At 41.5% G+C, this 24,665-nt stretch overlaps 1 protein-coding gene across 1 annotated transcript in view; it reads right to left on the bottom strand.

Annotated features, from left to right (window-relative positions):
- SYK (spleen associated tyrosine kinase) overlaps positions 1 to 24,665 on the bottom strand; it is a 281,314-nt gene that overhangs the window by 207,133 nt on the left and 49,516 nt on the right. Inside the window, exon 2 of the mRNA XM_086963566.1 lies at positions 12,146 to 12,212. The gene's annotated coding sequence lies outside the window, so the exon portion shown is untranslated. The remainder of the gene's footprint in view (positions 1 to 12,145; positions 12,213 to 24,665) is intronic.

A 24,665-nucleotide genomic window follows, 5' to 3' on the forward strand; every position in this document is an offset into this window, starting at 1 on the left:
AGGAAACTCGTCATGATAACATTCAAATTACATTGTGTCATTTTTATTGAAACGTATTCATTTTAATATGGAAAACATTTCAAAGTGTCATTTTAATTCTATTTATTTATTCGAGTGCTTGTGGATACACGATTTTTAGTTTTTCCGTTTGGTGCGTACATCAGTATTCAAATGATTATGAGGGCCCTGGGGGCCTATATTTAAAAAAATGTTATGAAACCTTCGCGGGAGTGTACTCAACAACTTCCCAAAGTTTCCTGGCGATCAGATGAATGGTGTTTTAATTCTATTTATTCGAGTGCTTGTAGATACACGATTTTTTGGTTTTCTGTCTTGTGCGTACATAAGTATTCGAAAGATTATGAGTGGCCTGGGGGGGCCGATATTTACAAATTTTTTTTATGGCAGAAACCTTCGCTGGAGTGTACTCAACAACTTCCCAACATTTCACGGCGATCGGATGAATGGTGTTTTAATTCTATTTATTTATTGGAGTGCTTGTGGATACACGATTTGCTGTTTTTCCGTCTGGTGAGTACATCAGTATTCGAAAGATTATGAGGGCCCTGGGGGCCGATATTTAAATTTTTTTATGGCAGAAACCTTTACGGGAGTGTACTCAACAACTTCTCAAAGTTTCATGGCGATCAGATGAATGGTGTTTTAATTCTATTTATTTATTGAAGTGCTTGTGGATACACAATTTGTTGTTTTTCCGTCTGGTGCGTACATCAGTATTCAAAAGATTATGAGGGCCATGGGGGGGCCGATATTTAAAAAAAATGTATGCCAGAAACCTTCACGGAGGAGTACTCAACAACTTCCCAAAGTTTCATGGTGATCGGATGAATGGTGTAGTAATGCAAAAAGGACAAACAGACAGACAGACATACTTTCGTTTTTATACATATAGATATCTCAGTCTATGAAGTGGCTTTTAGTGTGATTTAGCAGATGTAGCATACGTTTGGGTATTTCTTGGTTAATTCGCTGATGTAACTCCTTATGCGATGTAATCTTTTGAAAAGTGCTCTCCTATCTCTCATAAAGTGGAATAAAAATACATTAACATACACACAATCTGCTCAAATTCAGCAAACATATTCATGTGTTTGGTTGAGAAAATAGAAACATGCAGCAGTGTCATTATGTTTGAGACTTTCACATAACGCCCTCAATTTGACAAAAACTTACTCTTTTGTTGTGACACTGCATCATTTCTAGAAAACCTATGACTTCTTCTATATGTAGTTCAACCTTTTGTACAACAGCATTTAGTGGGCAGGACAGCCTTTACTGGTGGCCAATAGCCATGCATGAGAAGACAAGTTCACACACAACAAGATAAACCAAAGGAAGGAAGCATCTTAAAACCAGGTCAGAAACCTTCTACAATGACTACGAGCAGAACGAATTAGAACCTTTGATGCTGCATGATTTTAAAAATCATATTACACAACATTTATACTCAAATTACATGAAAAGTGTAGTAGAAGCATCATAAAAGCATGTTTTAAACATGAGATGAAGAAAACACACTTATAAGGAAACACTAATGCATGTAAACGAGTTGAGATAATACGTTTTAGTGCATATGTTGCTTATAGAGGTATACTAAATTAAATGTGATGCTATGTGAAGTGGCCTAATGTTTTTCATTTTATTTGCTTAGAATGCACCAGTGCAAATGTGTAGCAAGGAAGTTCAAGTTTAATATTTTGCAAATAATCCTAGAGACATTATAGTTTATAAAATATTAGAAACGATTTTAGTGGAATGAAATGTGGAAAACTTTCATTTATATGGATATCGTACATTTTTGTGTTAGAAGAGTATTTCTAATGTTATCCGTTTCAATTTATTAATATTTTGTGAAAGTTCTTTAAGTCAATATATATTCTTCATTTTAGTTAATTTAATTTCATTATATTTGAAGTAAAGTCAGGGATCATGTCATTTAAACATGATATGCGAACTTAAAGGACTTCTCGAAATGTTTATTTCTAATGCTGACATTTTCCCTGATTTAATATAATAGAACGTCCTTTGCAGGTAAATTGCTGCTTATTTGTCCAGTGCATGTTCCCCGTGACATTCTTGGATGTTTCTTTAACAATTCAGAGTAAAATATTCCTGCTGGAATTGAATTCCATTTATGGCTATAAGTCGCAACTTTGTTTTTCTTTTTGTATCAATGTTAGGCCTGTGAGGACTCACAATTTCTCATTTCTAATGACTAGCATGAGAAACCAGCTTGATGGTTCAACCATCTCAGGTGACATGATGTGAACATGGACATGTGGTATTCTTTTGATGTTGGTGTGATGCCTTGCCACTGGACTTTGCAAAAACTGTATAAAAGAAGAAACCCCAAAGGAGGGGCACTGAACACCACAGATTTTTGCTTCTTGAGACCTGAATGCTATGTGGATTGATCTTTTACTTTCAAATGTTTGTTGATGCTACAATCGGTAATAATGGACTGAGAACATTTTTGCTGAGCCATTTCTGTTTTTCAAATTTCCATTATATCTTTAACTTTAAGCAAATGGATTTGCCCCTAATGTACTTTAAACCTGAACTTCCCTCTTTTGTCGGATTTGAGCTGTTAGAAATTTGCAACATCCTTCTTCCTTAAAGGGTAGTAAGACTTCGTAAATTTGAATCTTCTTAATGACCTATCGATAAAGCTTTGCTTAAAAGTTTGGTGCTTTAATGCAAGTTAGGATATTCTTAACTGAAGTCCTTAAGAAATTGCTAATTTTAAAGAATTTTCATTCTTTAATTCAATAACCAAATTAATCTAAATCTTGCCTTGCCTAACCTAGGGAAAGAACCAAGCAGATGACTTGAACACAAAGAGCACATCATGCTTAATGATTCGATGGTGGTCATAATACTCTAAGGACCACCCCAAGCACAGTTATGGGCAAAAATACAATCCCAACCAAAGGGCCTGTAAAGCGTTATGGGACGAGATTCTAAAGTGCAGTGAATATTATAGTATCCAATATCAAAACATTCCTCAAGGGGCAGGCTCTCCCGGCTCAGCTGAGAGCTAATACTACCTGCCTTTGGTCCCTGTGGTGTTCATTTGCTGACTCTGCCGCATTCCTACAATCCTTTGAATACCCTTGGTGAGACAAGGGTCCCAGGGCCCACTCTGCAACAAACCTCAGGTCTAACACTCTGGGGTGGACTTCAATCCCCAGAGTGCACCGCTGCTCTCCACACTTACTGCGAGTGAGGGGGAGGCGGGGCCAACGCGCTCATAGAGCAGCCTCTCCCACCGCAGTGCGGGTGCTTTCCTGCCTGCCTTTGGTCCCCGTGGTGTTCTTTTGCTGCCAGTGCCGCATTCCGGCAATCCTTTGAATACCCCTGGTGGGACGAGGGTCCCAGGGGTCATGCTGCAACAAACCTTGAGCCTAACACTCAGGGGTGGACTTCAATCCCCAGAGTGCACCTCTGTTCTCCACACCTGCCGCTAATGAGGGGGAGTCGGGGCGGGCCACATTATTTGGTTCTGGCCTTAAGGTAATGTGAAGCAGTTTGTTAGCTACTGCACCAATTTTACTGTTTGGCTGGTTTGAATTTGGGATATCCGGCCACCACTGATATAAAATGAGCAAGTCAAGAGGAGTAGCTGGGACCCTGGACGCATTTATCTTGAGGGCTGAGTCACTCCTAAATTCAAATGACAGTCTCGTCTGTCGCTTGGGCGTCGAGTTTCTCCTAATGTAATACTTCCAGACACAGTAAATACACCACCAGTGAGGACTGACTCTGTTCCCCCCCAATTCACCCTTGCTACCCCCGGACTCTTCTAACATGTCTGTCCCAGGTGCGTCCTGCATTAACACCAGGGGACATGCTGCAAAGTCAGAAAGGAACACCAAACTAACTGCTCAACCCATTAAAAGGAAGAGAAACACCACCATTGCTAAGCCCAAACCCAAAAATGCTAAAGGTTGTCCATCTGTTAGCAGCCCAAACGATCATGTGGCTATCACTACAAACTCAGTTGTGACCCAGACAGACATTATTTCAGAGCTTATGTGTAAAGAAGCTGACATAGGCGCTGTTGGGAGAGCTATACTCACAGGGCCTGTAATGGAAGCACTTGAACTACGCAGTTTAATATCAAGGAAATGATTGTTAAAAATGTTGATCTGCTTTGGGGCAAATTAAAGCACTTGGACTCTGCTATGGACACTCTAAGCGGTGGGAAGTTGAATAATGTTCTTGATGATGTGGGGGGGAAGTTTATAACATCTGTGGCTAACAAATATGAGCCCGATTTGCAATTGATGGGTACTGTCCCCCCATCAGACACTCCCTTTGTTAATCCCTGTGTATCCTGCCGCAACCGGAAAGATCTTTCTGTGCCGGACCCCACTCCTGTGTGGAGGGGAAGTCTGGGCATGCTACAAGTGCACAATATTAATAACTTAAACTTGGCCCTTGGGGGCGTGAACTGTAATCAGCCACACCGGATATTATTGCAGCTGACCCAAGTAATGATGCTGTGAACTGGCCTAGGGACACACGTTCAAGTCCAAATACTGATGTATTGAGCCTACCACCAGCCTTAAGTCTTTACGTGCTAGTCCTGGCTGGTGTTCCCAACCTTGATGGGGGTCAGAGGGAGTCCTGGCCAGATCTCTGTAACAAATCAGTAGATTGGCTATATCCATACAAAGGTTTCCACCCTTCCTCAATGGATGAAATTATCATGGCCAGGAGAGTAGGGTGGGTTGGCCAATCAATTAAGAAGATCAACGGCGATTGTATTGTTCTTGACTTTCGTAGACCACAAATGGTTCGCTGTTTATTAACCGCCCAAGGGCAATCTTTCACACAAAACACTGGTATCTGTGCACACTCCTTAGGCTATTTTTACAAACCATTAGCCACACCGGAAAGGGATGCTTATGTATTACCTCTGGCAGCAAATATGTTTCACACACTTTCCAACTTAGATGCCCAGGACTGACAACCATTGCCGATGCCCAGTACACAGGATTATGAGGAGAATCAATTAGGTATTACACCCCCACCCCACAATGATAAGCCAGTTATAACCAGGGCTAGTAAGGGGGCTGACCTGAGTATTCTAAGTTAGAATGTAGCGGAGCTTCAATCTAGGCTTGGCAACCAGGACCTGCTGTGCATAATAAAGTATTATGATATAGTCATATTCCAGGAGACCTGGGCTACTAACGATCTACATATTGAAGGATTCCACTGTTTTAGTGCAGTAGCCCCAAGCCCCAAAATGGGCACACCTTGGGGGCCTATTTATTGGGATTAATGTGGCCGCTGGAGGCAGTTTTAAGGCTCTCTCAGCTAATAATAAAAACTACCAAGCTGTGTTTTTTAAAATAAGAGTTTGTTTCTACCTGGCAAATTTGTATAACAATGATTTTTACTACGTTCCTAACAGGAAATTCATTGGGCTCTTTGATTTTAATGTCTAATTTGGAGACCCATTGGGATTCTGTTGGGGGGTGATTTTAATGCCAAACTTCCCAATATGGAGCATGATGCAAGTAACACAAGTAATTTTGGTCCCTCTTTTTGTAGGGGCGCAGAGCTAACAATGTTCCTAAGATCATATACTTTGGCCAATGTCATGGATTTGGTGAGTGATTCCAATGCCACCAACCACATTTTACCAAAATTTAGGGGAAAGGGAAGGGGATGTTGCTCAAACATCAATTTTATTTTCATCTCCCCCTTTGTTGAAGATCAACTAATGGCCGCAGAGGTTATTGCTACGGATCATGGGGATCACAACCCTATCAAAATAGTACTGAGTTCTCCACCCCGACCCGCATTCCCTTCTGAACACGGGGCCACAAATCTCACGCCCACAACTGATAACTTAAGATTAATATGGAAGGGCGTTGACAGTGGCGAAGTGTTCAAAACATTAGTTAAGGGCCATATGCATCTTATTAACTCTTGCTTGTCACTACAAGCTACACATACTGAGGTAATTCAGGATTTTTACAAACTTTGCCTGGCCACTAAAACTCTCTTGTCGAAACCTGCCCCTTCTGCAGGAAGTATTCCTAGATGGTTCAACCGAGAATGTACATTGGCCAATAGAAATCTCCGCAGGGCATGGTCATCTAACCCGAGGTGTGACATCGACGTACAACTGGCAAGGCGGAAATATAATACAGCAACTTCAAATAGGAAGAGAGTTCTTTTAAATGAACGCTGAGAAACTCTATCACAGGCCTCCAGCATAAAAAAGGGAAACGTCTTCTGGTTCGCAGTAGGGGACCTCCGATCGATGGGTCAGCTATTAACTCCCATTAGCTGTAACATCTCTAGCGAGACTTGGGAAAATAATTTCTCAAAAATGTACGCTACCCCCCAATCAGAGACAGACCTTCATGACCTCGGTCCACTGACCAGCATAGAGTTAACCATTTCTGAAGTAGAGGAGGCTATCCATCAGAGCATTGGGAACAAGGCTCCTGGCCCGATGGGCTGCCAATTGATTTAATAAAATAGAAACCAGACTTCTGGGCCCCGTTACTTTTGAATGTTTTTAATAGTTTAATCCAAGCTAAGCTACCTGAAACATGGGCCAAGAGTATTATAGTCCCAATCTTCAAAAAAAGGGATCGGTCCCAGCCTAGTAATTACAGGCTGATATTAATATTTGACAACACTCTAAAATACTGGGAAGAGTTTTGTATAATAGGATCTTAACCTGCACAGAGGAAAATGATATCTTAGAGCCATGCCAGCTAGGTTTCCGTAGCAAGGTGGGCACAAATTAACAATGCCTTAACCTTAATGTGAAGGAAAAAGAGAATGCCCACACCTCAAATAGTACACAATTATTCAAAGAAGGCACGTCCCCCTTCTAAATAATGCATATCTTGTCCTTTAGAGGTTGATATTAGACCATAAGCCTTTACTTTTAATTGACAGGACTCAAAGACTTTTATCCTCGATCTCCTCCCTCTAAGGGGCACCAGACGGTGCACATAGAGGTAGGCTCAATTCCTGATTCTCCCATTCTTTCTTTTGATGCATATGTAATTATATGAAACAACATTTTGTGCTTTATTCATTTTAGAACTAAACCTTTGTGACATCGCCCCCTGTCCATTGATCAGTGCTTGGGAGCCTGATAACCACAGGTACCCTCCTCATTCACAACTCTATGAGTTCAATCGCTTCACATTAGTCTTGGCTTTCAAAACTGTTCTCTATTTTTGATTTTTTTCACACAGACTATTCACAAAGCCCTGATGAGGGTTCGAATACGTTCTGCTCGAACCTGAAACGCGTCGGCATCACGCAAGAGTGCAGTAATACATTAAATGTATCTATGCTAATGGACATTGTGCAAGCTCTTGCCCCCTTTTCACTTCGCTTTGGTGGTTTCAAAACAGGCATTCATATTTAACCATGAATTACTAAATGTGTTAATATTCTCTCTGTGTTCTTATGTATCTCATCAATTGTAATTGTTTATAATTATTGTTTGTATTTGTATAACTATTGTGTTGATTGTGTGGGTTCTTTCCCTTTTTCTGCTTTTGTGAAAAACACTTTGCCAAAAAATTTCAAAAAAACATTAGTAGTTGGTATAAATAAATGTACCTTCACATGTGCAATTCAGTTACACGTGCCTTCTTTGAATAATTGTGTACTATTTGAGGTGTGGGCATTCTCTTTTTCCTTCATTAGATTATGGTCCAGCCCCCCCTCAGTCCCAATCAGGACCTAACTCCTTCTTTTAACCTTAATGTGGTCATTGGGAAATACACCATCACACGGAAGTCTCCAGTTTATCTGGCTTTCATGGATTTGTCCTCAGCATTTGACCTTGTCAATAGTTCAAAGCTTTGGACAATCCTTCTGGCATATGGGCTGGATGAGCCCCTGATACACTTTCTAGCGTACCTTCATAAAGATCTCCAAGCACAGGTGAGGATCGGCATGGGCGGAGAGGTTTCGGGATCCATTAAGGTAGGAAGGGGGGCCAGACAGGGCTGTGTCTTGGCCGCCCTCCTTTTTATTATTTACATTAATGGGTTAAATACCTCGCTAAAAATCTCAACTCTTGATGTTCCAATAATCAATGGGAAAACCCTTCCCGTGTTACTATACGCAGATGATGCGGTCCTTATAGGCCGCACTCCTAACTCCCTGCGTATTTTAGTACAAACTTTTGTCAGGTATATGGATAGCTTTGATTTGTGTGTTAATTAAAAAATATCATTTTTAATGTCCTGTGTTCCTGGGAAGCGGCAGATAAGCTCTATTGCAGTGGATAGCCAGAAATTAACAAGTACCCGTGCATTCCCCTATCTAGCGTTGGTCTTTGCTGCGAACGGCTCCTGGACTGAGCATCTTGCTCACTCCAGGAGCAAGTTCTCAAAGGCCACCAATTCAATCCTTAGCCTTCCCCGCCCAAAGACCACTGGTGCAATTTTAGCCATTCAAATTTTTTTTTAAATTACAGTGCATTCCCGTTGCCACATATGGGGCTGAGATCTGGGGCATTGCAAGCAGTTCCAGCATTCAGCAGGAAGAAAATAGGTTTTGTAGGAAACTGCTGGGTGTCCCAATCTCCACCCCACAACATATTTGCCACAGAGAACTTAATCTTAATTTTATATCTGACTTCATACGCACCCGACCTGCTCTTTTCTGGTTATCTGTATGAAAGAACTAGGCCCCCTCCCTTACTAGAGAGATTATTAATGACTGTGTTATGTGCGCGAAAGGGCTGGGCATCCCTTGGTTGACTGAAGTGCAGCAAAGCTTATGCAGTGTCAACAAGGAATGTATCTTTTTAAATCCAGGTATAGCTGAAACTGTGACTAAAAAGGAATTAAGAGATGCCCTTTACTCTTTATATAACACAGAAAGGATTGAGTTGGATTCCAAGAAATCTTCTGTTCTTAGTTATATGTCCATTGAACAGTATCACCATCCTCTACCTATGTACCTTACTCTATCCATGAGTTACTGGGAAAGGAGCCTATTATTCCGCTTAAGAGCAGGAACTGTCAGATTTGCACTGTGTTTCCCTCTTGGTTACCACTCTAACCTTGATCACATACCATGTCCCTGTGATAGGGAGAATGGTCAATCAATCTTACACTTTTTATTTTTTTGCAAGTATTATATAAAATATACAAAGTTGCTTTCATATCCATTGTTTAAAAATCGAAGGCCTATCTCTGTCTGCAATAATGTCTGATCCACTGTACTTCTTAAATATCTGCACTAGGGAACTAGGAAACTATCTGCTTGGAAACTAGGGATTCCAAGCAGTGTGCGTGCAGCGACATTCTGCCCCACAGGTAATTTCTGGATAACTCCTTTTGGGGCCCCCAAGTATAAGATGTTACCATAGTCCAAACTAGACAGTACCAAGGCTTGAATCACCACTTGTCTCAAAGTCTGAGGGAGCAAGGGTAGGATCTTGTGTAGCAATCTTATTGTTCCAAAACAGATAGCTGCCGTTTTTATGGGCAAGGTTTCCATGGTCAAAGTATCTTCATGTACCTCTTCTTCTACAGCTTTAGAGTGCATATGGTTCTGGAGTCAAAAGAAGCTATGCCTTTCTGGAAGAGATCAAGCAGGCCAATTAAACTGAACAGTCCTTCGGGTTTCCCACAACAAATTCTCCCGGTGTCTGTGAAGCAAAGAATGCCATGTCCTTTAAGGAGCTCAAGCTGCTTTTGAGTTATCCCAGGAGCTACTTTTAACTGGAGATGCTGCTCTGGACCTGCACTGTTGTTGTGGAAAACCTTCCTACAATTTGAACGTTAACCAGGTGTCCATGAAGTCTTCCCTAAATGTTTCTATATCGCTAGAAAACTAAAAAATAATCGACCACGGGAATAATTTGGAGGTTGGTGGAAGACTAGCATTCAACAAACAATGGCAGCCGCCTTATCCGCCAATCTTGAGATTCCTCTGCCCTGATTAGAGGTAGGGAAACAACTAGGTTTCTGTCAAGCCTCAGATATTTCTGTCATTTGGTCACTGGGTCACTGTGATAGTTGCTGCACCATATTTAGGGTGTAGTGACAGTCACTGTCTCCCTGACACATACAGAAAGAAACAACATTTTCCGAAAAGCTACATTTTATGATGGGTGGACGGAAAAAAGACATGTTGGCCAAAAGTGATTAAACTGCATATACCACACCAGCACTGTTATGTTATAACACTGATCCCTGCCAGGGAGTTATATTGTAGTGGTTTTCCCCAAACGTCGAGGGTAAGAAGCTTATAATTAGTATTTGATCTCAGTAGAACCATAAGCAGCAATGGTTTCAAGCTGAGCATCATTGAAGCTTTTCAACCTCTGTAGATTTTTTAGGTTTGAAGTAAAAATCTTTGATTCAGATGAACCACCAACCCTTCCCCAAACACACTCCATTATGATTACATCCCTGTCCTTCATAACATTCCACCGAACAGAACTGACTACTTTAATCCACCTATACTCCACCACTAGTCAGCCTTAGGGTGCCTAGGTACTGTACTAATACACCACCTAAACTAACTCTGATATTTGCTTTTTCAATGTTCCCTATGGATCAGTAATTGTTTTTATAATTTTTTCTGATCCCTACACCGCATTCTCTTAATGTCCATTACATTTTACTCATGGTTTTCCTTTTACAATTGGTTCCCAATTAATTATTCATATACGTTTCAAATGTAAAGTTGTTTTGGTTTTGGTATTGTTTTGTCCCTGAAGAAAGCGTTGCTGCTTGTACCAGCAGTGAGCCACGTATCGCGCACAGAAACCGGTTTACCTATTGGGCGGCAGAATTGTTTTAATTTTTGAGGGACCGCAACCAGAGCTCACATGAAGGCAAGAGCCTCTGTCTTCATAGTTTACCACTCCAGGGGCCTCATTTATGAAAAGTGACGCATTGCTGCGTGAAAACAGCGATGCGTCACTTTTCACTGCGCACTCCTTACGACATTCCTGATGCGTCATATTTAATGTATGACGCATCATGTCGCAAGGAGTTACAGATACGTCAGTATTTCTGACGTATCTGTAAGGGCAAAAGTGACGCATTGCTGGAGTGTGTCACAAAAGTGACGCAACTCCAGCAATGTGTCCTTTCACATGGGGAAAGCCCCATGTGAAAGGGCTTGCGTCAGTCTTACGCCTGCTGTGAGGCAGGCGCAAGATTTTGACGCAACAGCATCCTAAAAGTGACGCAGTGAAATCTCATAGATTTCACTGCGTCACTATTACGAGGCTTTTTGCTGGGGAACGCCCCCTCTGCATACATTATACCTGACGCAGGTATAATGTGGCGCAGGGGTTTAAAAAGTGACGCATCTACCTAGATGCGTCACTTTTTAAATATGGCGCAACGAGGCGCATTTTTTACACCGCTGGTGCGTCACAAAAAGTGACGCACCGGCGGAGCAAAACTGACGCAAGGCCTTCATAAATAAGGCCCCAGGTTTCTAAAAGTATGTGAAAAGCAGTCTTGTCCAGAATGAAAATACATGTTTACTGAACGTCCCAGGTTAAAACTAATTATGCTAATTTATTAACTCAAATCATGAAACAGAATCATATTTTTAAGTCAGACTTTTCTTTGTTCTTGAAAAAGCATTACCAAAATAAAATGCCATAGCGTACAATAACGAATAACGATTATGATCAAACGTTTGAACCAAGTCTCAGTCCTAGGAATAATTGAAAGCAGGCATGTGAAGAAAACAGTGGTTTTTGAAGATTTTTTACCCTTAGTTCACAAGTGCATGGTGGAATAGTGCATGGGAAAAAGGGTGCACATATGAATCAGACACCTGTTGATCCATGGCATGGAAGGCTTTATCAAAAATAAAACTGTTAAACAAAGTGCCGTGAGATGTGCAGAACTTTTTTTAATTATCACTGATGATTTATCCCCTTCCATTTGTTCTTCACTTCTTTTACAAACACAGCATTATGTCTTTAAATTATTTAAGTATGACCATCAAGGTACTATAAATGCGCTGCTGAGATAAAAAATATGGCTTCCTTATTCTTCCACATAGCAATACAAACAGGAAGCAGCAGCAAGAAGGTAATCTCTCTCTCGGGAGCCCCACCTATGAGTTTAAACGCAGGTGCACTTACGGTATATGGCTGAGTGAACACGTCTAAAGCATGAGTGGTTGCTCAAAGGCCTGACACCAGAAAAGGTCTGCAAAGGAAACAAAAAAAAAGAGTAATCGTCATTACAGGTGCAACATTACTTTTAATGTAAGCAGGAAAGTATTGCTTTTTGTAACTAATGTATTGTACATTTCTTTGTGGGACTGTGTGCAGCTCCAAAAATTTGAAATGCTGTTTTTAGAATAAATAATACAGAACATGCATCATGTCATATGTCTACCAAAGTGTCCTTTACGGAAATATATCAACAAACACAATCCAAGTGCAGGTGATGCACTAAACAGATTAGATGGACTCCAATTACGCTGGTGCTGATATATCCAATTTTATTTCAAGCTTGTGCTGCCCATGACGCGTTTCGGCCACGTACTGTGGCCTTGATGACATGACCACGCTGAGTCTTTGCAATGCATTTAAAGGAAACCTAACCACCATGTGACTAGTGATGACTATCATAAACATAAAAGACATACTCCTCCACTTGCAAAGAAAATAACAATGTGTCATTATACAACTTCCAAATATAAAAGTAATGATAACGATATCAATATTTTGATGTAACATTTGCTGTTGAATAATCATTTCATGTACATATTGCCACAATCTGTAAACATCATCGTAAGTTGTATATATATATGTTTCTTGCACAGCATCATATTGACACAGCAAAGAGTTCTGCTCCTGTTCGGAGGATCGCAGCACGTCTATTATACTGTACATTTCAAAACTATTGAACAAGCCAGGGATGATGTATACAGCTGTGAACTGACCTCTGTACCAAGGAACGTAGTGTATATGTTTACAAATTATACGTTTAGTTTGCAGCCTAATAAGTTCAATTTGTACTCTGTTTTTATACTCATCTTCATTTTCCTTTCTTTCTTGCTTCATTTTAATTTCTCAAATTTTTCATTACAACTGTTCTCCATTTTTCTATTTTCCTTCCCTTTCCCTTTATGTTATTTTGTTTTGTTCGCCATTTTCTCTAATCATTCTCTAATGTTTTATTCTTTCCTTTAAACCCTGTTCCACTTTTTCTTTCTGTTTCTTTCCTTTTCGTTCTTGTTAGTCCTATAATTTAATGTGCTTTTTTATTTCCTTTCTCGGTTTGTGATTTGCATGTAGCCCTATTATTCATGGATGTCACAGTTTTCTAATTATTATTATTATTATTATTATTAAAAGCTCTTGTAGAGCGCGTAGTCACCCGAAGGTATCCCAGCGCTAAAAACCCTACCCTAAACCTGACAAGGGGGCCAGAAGGAGGGGGAGTGAGGGATGGGGCGGGGATACAGTGGTTCGGATGGGAAGGGATCATTGGGGAAAAAGAAAAGTTTTCAACCGCTTTCTGAAGCGGAGGTAGTGTGGTTCAATTCTCAGGTCGCGGGGGAGTGCATTCCAGAGGCTTGCGGTATGGACTGTGAACCGCCTTCCACCTGTGCGTGCCCTCCTGACTCTAGGGGCGCTGATGAAATTCTCCATGTCCGATCTGAGGGATCTGCAGGATTTATAGGGTTTGATAAATTTTCTAAGAATGGGAGGGCCTTGATTTTGTAATAATTTGTGAGCTAGGCACAAGGCCTTAAATTTAACTCTCTCCCTTATAGGAAGCCAGTGGAGGAGTTTCAATGCTGGTTTGGCCGAGTCTCTGGCAGGGGTCTTAGTGAGAATCCGGGCGGCTATGTTTTGGATTCTCTGAAGTTTGTTCAGTGTTGCTTCCGGGGCGCCCAGATATATCACGTTGCTGAAATCAAGCCTAGAAATTATCAGGCCTTGTATAAGCAGTTTTTGGGAGTTGGGTGGCAGAAGGGGCAGGATCTTTCTCAGTGATTTCAGCAGGCCAAAGCATGTCCCGGCTACTTTTTTTACTTGTGTGGAAAATGACAAGGTAGTATCTAGCCACACACCCAAGCTTTTTACTTCTTGTTTTGGTTCTGGAATGGGACCCAAACAGTCAGGCCAGATATTTGGGGGGAGAATGATTCCTTTCTGACCAAGAAGAAGGACATCTGTCTTTGCTCCGTTTAGTTTCAAGGCTGAGCTGTTCATCCAGTTTTGAACCTGCGTAAGGCAGTTAAGTAGATCTGCTGGTTTTCGATTGGGATGGGATAGTGATACCACTAATTGTGTGTCGTCAGCATAGCTGACGACGCTCACTCCGAACGGGGTGATAACCTCCTCCAATGGGGACATGTAGATGTTAAATAATGTGGGGCTCAGGGAGGAGCCCTGAGGCACACCACATTGGAGGGGAGTTTCGGAGGAGCAGGTGTTGTTTTCCCAAATCTGAAAAGTACGCTGGTCCAAGAAGGATGAGAGCCAGGATAGGGCAGAACCTACCACACCGACTCTTTCGAGCCGTTTAATGAGGAGTTGGTGATTGACGGTATCGAAGGCCGCACTCAGGTCGAGGAGGATCACTGCCACTGATCCTCCCTCGTCTAAGAGTGTCCTGGCCTCCTCTACCGCCGCCAGGAGGGCGATGTCAGTGCCCTGCCCTGGCCGGAAACCTGTCTGAGAGTTTTTTAATTTGTTATTGTCTTCCAGGAACTGAGACAGTTTTTTATTAACCAATTTTTCGGCAATCTTGCTTATCCCAGGGAGAAGGGAGATTGGCCTAAAATTGGCCAGGTTTTCGGGATCAAGGGAAGGCTTCTTCAATAGGGCCTTCACAACTGCAGCCTTCCAGTTCAGGGGAACAATTCCCTGTTGGAGTGAGGCATTGATCAGGTGGGTAAGAGGGGGAACAATGATGGGGGTCACCTCTTTCAGGGTCCGAAGCGGGACGGGGTCTCTAGGAGATCCACTTTTAATGGAATTTAGAGTATTTTCCACATCTTCGGTGGTTACTTGACCCCAGGAGGGGAGACAACTGAGTGTCTGGGTGTTCGTAAGATCGCTATCTTCGCATGGACTGGCGGGGGGGATTGAAGCAAGGATTTTTTGGATCTTTTCTTGAAAGAAATTAGCCAACTGTTGGCATTTTTCCTGATCCACAGTAGGGTCTGGGGGGCTTGTCGGTTCAGGAGCTGGGGGTTTCAGTAGCTCTTTTAGAATAGCATAAGATTCCTTGCTCGAGCATACTGCTTTTTCTATTCTTTGCTGAAAGAATATGGTTTTTTCCTTGCGGATGGATGATTTATAAGTTGCAAGGGAGGTGGAATACGCTCCTTTGTTTGTAATAGATTTATCTTTCCGCCAGATGCGTTCGGCCCTCTTGCACTCCTGGCGCAGAGCTTTGAGTTCTGCGGTATACCATGGAGCACAGGGCGCTCTTTTGGTGTGTTTAAGAGTGACCTTTTTAGGGATTAATTTGTCAAGTGAGGAAGTAATCCAGGTGTTAAACTGTTCATTAGCCATATTGGGCTCGGAGGAAAGCTCAGGAATGGAGTGTGAAAGAGTGGTGGCCCATTCTGTAGCTACAAGTTTGTGCCACCGTCTAATCAAACGTAAGAATGCATCCCAAGTTCTGTTACTATTAGAGCTGCAAAACTGAACAACTGAACAGAAAGGTATTGGGAAAAAAGTTTTTTGATTATTACCCAATAATGGTATTCCAGAAGACAAATTACACAATGAATGGAATCCTCCGTGAAAAAGATGTGCTGCTGGAATTGCTGCTAAAGATGTAGCTACAACAAAAAATGTCTGAAACCCTCTTTAAGCACTTGCCAAAAATCTGTAGATTATGAAATGGATTAAGATAAAACCAGTCTTAGTTTCTCTCTGGGACATCATCTGTCCTCTCTGTGGGCCCGATTCACAGAACTAACTTAAGACAAAATCCTAAACTTACTACCATTTTGGTATTCACAGAAGACACTTACTCATTTCGGTATTCATAGAACGCACATACTCATTTTGGTATTCACAGAAGTTAGGAGCCCTAACTTTACTACTCCTAAACTGAGACAAATCCTAACTTTAAGAATTTCCGTACTCACAGAAGGCATTTAGGAGTCCTAAAGATAGGAGTCCTAACTTTAGTACTTCTAAACTGAGAAAAATCCTAACTTTAAGACTTTTGGTATTCACAGAAGGCATTTAGGAGTCCCAAAGTTAGAACTCCTAACTTCTGTGAATTCCGAAATGAGTAAGTGCCTTTTGTGAATATCAAAATGGTAGTACGTTTGGGATGTTGCCTTAAGTTAGTTCTGTGAATCAGGCCCTTTATGCGCCTCTTTTGTTTTTACCTTGTCAAGAGGACTAAAGTCTGGCAGTAAGATGACAGATTTAGCTCCTCTCATTCAGCGTCCCCTGCACACAGCGTGGACGTGAAGGCAAGGGTTCTTGACTAGAGTGGCTAGGGCGTGTTCATAAAGATCCTTAACTACACAGTGCATATGTAGCTCCTCCAAGCAGGGCTGCTGCTTAAAGCTAATGTGATGTGTATCATGGTTCTTCTTACCCTGCACTATAAGATGCTCAGACACACTCAGATTGAAAATGTCAGTTTCAATAATGCAATGGCAAGATCCACGGAGACACTGCCTTAATATATGTAAAGCCTCTTAATATATACATTCTGGTAGATCACAATAATGGCCATGTTTACTTAGGTAGAGTTTAGAGGCACTGCACAGTAATGAACATGAACAACTATGTGCAGGCGTTCACAACAACACAATATTTATAGATTGCTAAATACCCAACTGTGTTGAAGTGCTTCAGACTAAATGCAACTTAGGCCACGCTCCTGAATGGGAGGACTTAGTCTGAGAGCAGCAACTCATACCCAAGGTCATTCCAGAGAGAATGCAATTATGGGGAAATATCTGACCCAGCTTTCTTTTTGACACATTGCTAAGAGGTAATACGGATTTGATCAAAGGATCCTAGATTTGGATTGGAAATGTGCTGGCCGTTTTGTGAGTCATCAGACTGTGTAGAGTCAAGGTCTAAACTGGGCAACAAGTTGAAAGTTGCAAATTAACTGCTAACAGAAGCAGTCTGAGCACAGGATCATTTGAGGACAAGAGCCTGCCAGATGATAAAACTTCTGAACTCTCTCATGAATCCTCATAATACAGCCTCTGACCCAAATGTCGCTGTTGGCAGATTAACGCCTTCTAGACTATCCATAAATTTAACCTAGATTTATGGCTAATCTGTAGATTATGAAATGGATTAAGATTAAGATAAAGCCAGTCTTAGTTTCAGTGCAGTGGCAACCAGGGGTTCCTTCTGCTGTAGAAAAGAGTAACCGAACAGTGAAGTATCAGTTGCAGAGTTCATAACAATCAGACTGGACCAAGGCCGCCCAGTCACTTTTATGTTACTTGACCTTCTAGTGGTGTTTAACAGTGAGTTGTATTCCATTTTGTTACAAAGCATAGGAGACCTTTGCATCTCTGGCTTGGCTCTGAGTTGGCTGAAATTTTCTTTTAAATAGAATCAAATCAGTCTATCTACCTCCATTTTCTTCATCTCTAAAACATCAGAATATATCGGGCTCTACAAGTTTCATCGCTAAGCTTTACTTTCTTTAATGTTTACATGGCTCCCCTTGCAGGAATCATTTACTCATTCGACCTAAGCGTGGTTTCTTATGATGAAGACACTCCACTAATGTTTTCGATTGAAAAGAATTCAGGCAAATCTAATATACTGATTCTCATTTTTCCCAAATGTTGATCTCTTTTATCACACACAGATTTTGGCAGCTGCTGCAACATGTTTCTTTCTATTACATTCCTTAAAGAATTCTTAACATCATGTTGTCATCTAAATGAGGAGTCCTGGATATAAAGTGTTAGCATAATCCAGACTGACAGTAATGAGCGTGTGAACAATATAACTCTAAACATCCAGGCCTCACCCAGTATCTCATCTGTCAACTTCAGGTTCTACAGAATGCAGCAGCTAGGCTCATTTTAACTATTCCTCATCAGCAAACAATATCATCACATCCTAAATCTCTTCATTGCCTCATGGTACATAAAATGATCCTTTAAAACGTCTGATTATCACATATCAAACATTTTACAAGAAGTGCCCAAAATATTTGATTGATAGTTTATTTGGGGCCTGAGATCCTCTAATGCGCTTCTGGTATATTCCCAGTTCAATTTATCCTGAGGTCCATTTAAACCGAAGCTTGTTTTAGGAAACCTCTGAATACTTGGATATTTAGAACAGTCCAATTACCTTGGGGTGTGGTGAACCCTCTGCTTATTTAGCAACAGGATGCCCTTGTTGGGTAGCTGCTGCAATGTGCCGGGCATGGTGGAATGAACCTACAATTTAATAATAACTTTAGCATTAGCAGACTCTTATACAGAGGGAGGCATTTGCTTTAGTGCCTTTTAACTCCACATGAGTGAAACATCCCTTGTTCATAAATTGTTATAAATTTGCTGAGAAAGAAAAGAGCCAGCGCCTTCTGGACAGGAGTAAAGTGCACACTCCAGGTAGAGGGGTTGGTGAACTGACTTTAATCTGAAAGGATCTAGTAGAGAGATTGGCAAACTGTTAATGAATTCTCAGTTCACCTCATGCTGTTGACACAAGTCTATCAGAGAGAGGAAGCAAGCAAAAGATGAGTCACTCACTCACAGAAGAAAGACCAGATGACAGTACTTTATACATGCAATAGCTCCACAAGAGGGTGATTGACTCTGACATATGCATATCAATATCTCAAGTCCAGTTATTGCATCAACATATTATTTTTTCAATATATACATAGAAATAGTTAAGTGCTATTTATGACTCGAAGAACGCTAATGGCAGCCCCAGAAAACATGAGAAGGTCTGGGCACCCTGGTTGAAAGATAGACAGTTTGCTCCTTTCTGCACTTCTCTTGCTTCTTTCTGCACCCATTGTGCCTCTTCCTGCACCCCTTTCTCCTCTTTCTGCACTTTTTTGCCTCTCTGCACCTCTGTTCCTTCTTTCTGCACTTCTTTTGTTTCTTTCTACAGCTCTCTTGCTTCTTTTTACACCCCCTTGCCTCTTTCTACACCCCTCTTCCTGCACCTCCGTTGCCTCTTTCTGAACCCCTGTTGCCTCTTTCTGCATCTCTGTGTCTTTTTTTCTGCACTTCTTTTATTTCTTTCTGCACATCTCTTGCCTCTTTCTGCACCCATCTTCCCTCTTTTTGCACCTCCGTTCCTTCTTTCTGCACTTCTTTTGTTTCTTTCTGCACCCTTTTTTGTAAAAGTGCATCCCTCTTGCCTCTTTTTGCAGTTCTCTTGTCATTTTCTGCACCTCACTTGCCTCTTTCTGTACTTCCCTTGCTTCTTTCTAACCCCAGTGGCTTCTTTCAGCAATTATCTTGCCTCTTTCTATACTTTTCTTGCTTGGTTATGCACCTCTCATGTGTCTTTCTGTACCTCACTTGCCTCTTTCTGCATTTCTCTTGCTTCTTTCTGCACCTCTGTTGCTTCTTTCTGCACCCCTCTTGCCTCTTTCTGCAACCCTCTTGCCTCTTTCTGCACCTCTCCTAACCCTTTCTGCACCACTCTTGCCTCTTTTTGCACCTCTGTTGGTACTTTCTGCACCTCTTTTGCTTCGTTCTGCACTTCAGTAGACTCTTTCTGTACCCCTGTTGCCTCTTTCTGCATCTCCGTTGGTTCTTTATGCACTGCTCTTGCTTCTTTCTACACCTCTGCTCCAAATGTCTGCATCCTTCTTGCCTTTTTCTGTACCCATCTTCCCTCTTTCTGCACCTAACATGTCTCAGTCGGCCTACCTGTTCCCTCTTTCTGCACCCCTTTTGCCTGTTTCTGCAACTTTCTTGCCTCTTTATGCAGTTCTCTTGCCTCTTTCTGCACCACTGTTGCCTCTTTCTGCACCTCTCTTGCTTCATTCTGCACCTCTCTTGCTTCTTTCGGCACCTCACCTGCCTCTTTCTGCACCTCTGTTGCTTTTTTCTGCAGATCTCTTGCATCTTTTTGCACCTCTTTTGCCTCTTTCAGCACCTCTGTTGCTTTCTTCTGCATATCTCTTGCCTCTATCTGTACCCCTCTTTTCTCATTCTGTACATCTCTTGCCTCTTTCTGTACTCCTATTCACTGTTTCTGCACCTTTCCTGCATGTTTCTGTACCTCTGTTGCCTTGTTCTGCACTTCTCTTTCTGCACCCTTCACGCCTCTTTCAGCACCTCTATTGGTTCTTGCTGCACTGCTCTTGCTTTTTTCTGCACCTCACTTGTCTTTGTCTGCACTTCTCTAGCTTCTTTCTACACCTCTGTTGCTTCTTTCAGCAATTCCCTTGTGTATTTCTGCACTTCTCTTCCTTCTTTCTGCACCCCTCCTGATTCTTTCTGTACCTCCCTTGCCTCATTTTGCCTCTCTGTTGCTACTTTCTGCACTGCTCTTGCTTCTTTCTGCACCTCACTTGCCTCTTTCTGCACCCTTTCCCTGTTTCTGCATCTCACCTGTCTGTTTATGCACCTCTCTTGCCTCTTTCTGCACCTCTGAGTTAGAGGTAGTTTTAATCCCCCTGCCCTATTATGTACTAGGGCCTTACAGGGGAGGTCATGCCAATCATAGGGGTACTCTAACGCATAATTCACCCTAGTGCATGTAGGTCTTTTCACTGTATTCTAAGTGTCTTTCAGCATATCACTGGCTCCGGGCTTGGTTAGTCAGAGTCAGTTACCACCAGTACCAGTCAGTGAAAAGTTGGGGGCACAGGATGACTTTGCAACAAGGCCTTTTTCTGCACCTCTGTTGGTTCTTTTCTGCACATCTCTTTCTTTTTTCTGTACTTTTCTTTGTCTTTTTGGACTTCTGTTGCCTCTTTCTGCATTGCTCTTGCTTCTTTCTGCGCCTATCTTCCTCTTTCTTCGCATGTCCTACCTCTGTAGGCATAGGTCGAAATTAGCATTAAAAAAACATAGAATTCACTAAAAAAAAACATAGGTTTTAGGGACGTTATAGTTAGAAATTATCATTTAGAAAACCTTCGAAATTCACTGGAAAATCCCATTGGTTTCACGGACATTTAGTTAGGAATTAGCATTAAAACAATTTTTGAAATTCGCTGAAAAAAACATAGGTTTAAGGGAGGTTATAGTTAGAAATTAGCATTTAAAAAACCCTAGAAATTCATAGAAAAAATCCATAGGTTTTAGGGACGTTATAGTTAGTTGGACATTTCACTCGGACAACACTGGAGAAACTCGGTAGTTATAGTTAGTTGAGCTAACTATAACTCGCCCCCCCCCCAATGCACTGCTGATGACGTCACATACGACATCACTCATGACATGGTCAGTGATCACTGATGACATTTCAAATGACATCACTGATGACATCATCCACATGATACTCTGATGCACCTCCTCACACCCTAATATAACCTTTGATACACCCACTCTAAAATACAGACTATCATTTTTGTAACCATAGACACACCAATACCAGTTACTACATACCCACTTACTGCTTCCAAGGTCTACACATACGTGCACTCATTCACCCATACAGTCACTCACACATGCAGTCACCTATCAATACAGCACTATCATCTGCACTCATACACCTATACGGACACTCACACATCACCTCTCATCCATAGAGTTACTCACACACCTAATCAATCATGCAAAGAATCATTCACACCTCTATTTAAATGTAAATGTACATGTATTTATATAGCGCAAATCACTGACCGAGGTCGGTATCTAAGCGCTTGCTTAGGGAACCCGTCCTGGTATTCCCCTGTGAGATAACCCCGGCAGGGTATCCACAAGGTGAAAGCTAGGCATCCCGCCGTGAGGGGCCGTTGTGGAGATTAAGCAAGCTATTGCCCAGAGTCGCAGAGTGTGAACCCTGTGAGTCGAGAAGGCACCGGAGCGAGAATTATCGAGTCCGTGGAATTTTTTTAGCCCAAGACCCGCCGAGGCGGTGAATTGAACCCTGGTCCAGGGCCGATCTCAGCTTGCGGGTCTGCCGCCTCTAACCCCTGAGCCACACTTCTCAACACTTACTCACTTATACAGTTATACACACACCACCTCACTTATTCATACAGATACTAAAACATACTTACTTTTCTATACAATCACTGATACACGCACAAACTCATCAATACAGCCACAACCACTCTCTCTCACATACAGTCATTTATATACTCCAACACTCACACATGCCTTTCACATATGTATTTACTAGGCCTTGGCGGTAAATTCCGTCCTGCTCGCGGAATTTGCGGAATGTTGGCAATTCCGCGTTCAACGAACGTGGAATTGCCCAAAATTCTGTGATCTGCAGTGTAGCAACATTTTTTCCTTGTTTGCGCTTTCAAAATGCGTATTATGGTGCGCAGTAGCGACTTACTGGGACCCCTGCGTTTGCTGTTGAGTTTTCCTATCCGTTTGCATGCGCCACGAGATTTTGGTAGCCAGCCGCGTGTTCCCGAGAGAGTGTGCGATGGGGAACACATCATTCGGAACGCCATCGAACTTCCGCGGTCGCAAACAGGAAACACGCATCGCCAGCCGTGGGACAAGTGAAACAAGATGGCCGCGCTAATTGGCGACCACATGGACAAGTTTGCGAGATATTTCACCCCAAGCATGCAAACAGCGTCCCCGAACAGGAAAATGCATTGTGCATGGGCAGAATACGCAATTTCGCATGATCACGGAATTCTGCGTAGCCTGCGGAGAATTTTTCCCATTTCGCTGAACTTTGAGTAACGCGACTATGCATATTCCGCCCACCCCTAGTAGTTACACACACATGAGACATCCATTCACTCACCAACACACCCATACACACACTCACCCACCCACACAGCCCTTCACAGATACACTCTTGAACCCATAAACCCAGTGAATTACCCACTCATTGCATTTATGTGTCATTTAATTTAATAACATTTACTCTATTCTACTAAATTGTTCTGAGATTATTAGTGTGTTGTGTTTCACTTTATTATTGTCTAAGTGCTACATAAATACTTTGCACATTGCCTCTAAGTTAAGCCTGACTGCTTGCGTACTTTGTCTTTCTCTAGTGTGCAACATACTGACCATACTACATTGGTCTGATGCGTTCCATCACGCAGCTGGCCCTTCCACTTACCACCAACCAAGTGCTTCTAGGTTCCACAACATTTCGTGGTGCTTTTGGGACATTATCATCAGTTCATCTGAAGTACCTACTCAAGACTTCCATTTTTATTGCTCGTATGTGTTAATCATCTTTGTGATATGTTACACAGTCTTGTTGCCCTGACCCTGAAACTACCTTCTACAACATCTCTCCCAGGATTTCACCGCCCATCCTGCCCTCCACTATCCAGGGTAGTAAAATTAACGTGGACACCCAAGGAAGCCCGGGACATTTTACAGCAGCCAGTATAGGACAATTAAGCTGGGTATGTAACAAGTCATAGATTAGCAAATGAAGATTTCAGTGATTCTGTAGAGACTGCGTAAACTAGTAGTAATGGAAGAGGAGAGCAGCATGCCACATAGAGGGTGGTGTTATGCAGGTCTCTGCTTATACAGAAACAACCCAAGATGGTGTATAATCAACATTATATACCTAATAATTTTAAGACTAAATTAAAGTTATCAATCTAAATGTCATGCAGCAATACAATAGAAAATCCACAGTATAAGCAGCCACAACAGGGCAGTCAGAAAGAAGGGAGATAAGGTTAGACATATGCAAAAAATTGCTTAAAGTGAGGGTACTATAGACTTCATGCGGGGATCTTGACATGTATCTAATGTTATGTTATGTTATGTTATGTTATGTTATGTTATGTTATGTTATGTTATTAAATCATTTATTGAGCGCACTAACACTGATTAGTTTCTTGGCCCTAAGTTGAGACAGTAACACAACGAAGGTAAAAAGAAGGTAGATTAAAAAGCTTGTCTGAAGAGCCAGGTCTTCAGTGCTTTCCGAAAAGGTAGAAGATCTTGGCAGAACCAGATTTCCAGAGGAAAAGTGTTCCATAAGCAGGGTGCAAGTGTTGCAAACCTACGTCCACCAGAGCGTTTAAGTTTGAAAGGGGGGTTCTGAAGAAGGCCTAGGTGGAGTGAGCGAAGGTTGCGGGAGGGAACATATCTGGTGATTAATTGATTAATGAATTTAGGGCTTCTGCCATGGGTGCATAGACAAAATATCGACTCCAAAATATCGACTGGACATAATATCGAGTTTTAAATATAGACTGGACAAAATATCGACTGGACATAATATCGACTACAAAAATATCGTTTTTCAGGTAAGTGAAGTAATATCGACTGTATAAAATATAGATAGCAAAAATATCGACTTTTTAATAATATATAATATTTTATAGTGTATTTTTATGTAATAATATGTGTGAAAAGTGTGTATTAATGTTATAAAATATTTTATTAAATGAATTGTGTTTTTATAATAATTGCGTAATGTAATTCTGTAGCGGGTTGAGGGTTTATAGGGGAATAGGGTGGGAAGTAATTTAATAATAATTAATTAATTAATATATGTTTGTAAATATTTTTAATTATTAATTAATTGATAATTAATT

The sequence above is a fragment of the Lissotriton vulgaris genome, chromosome 3_1 (assembly GCF_964263255.1).
Source record: "Lissotriton vulgaris chromosome 3_1, aLisVul1.2, whole genome shotgun sequence".
Lineage (NCBI taxonomy): Eukaryota > Metazoa > Chordata > Amphibia > Caudata > Salamandridae > Lissotriton > Lissotriton vulgaris.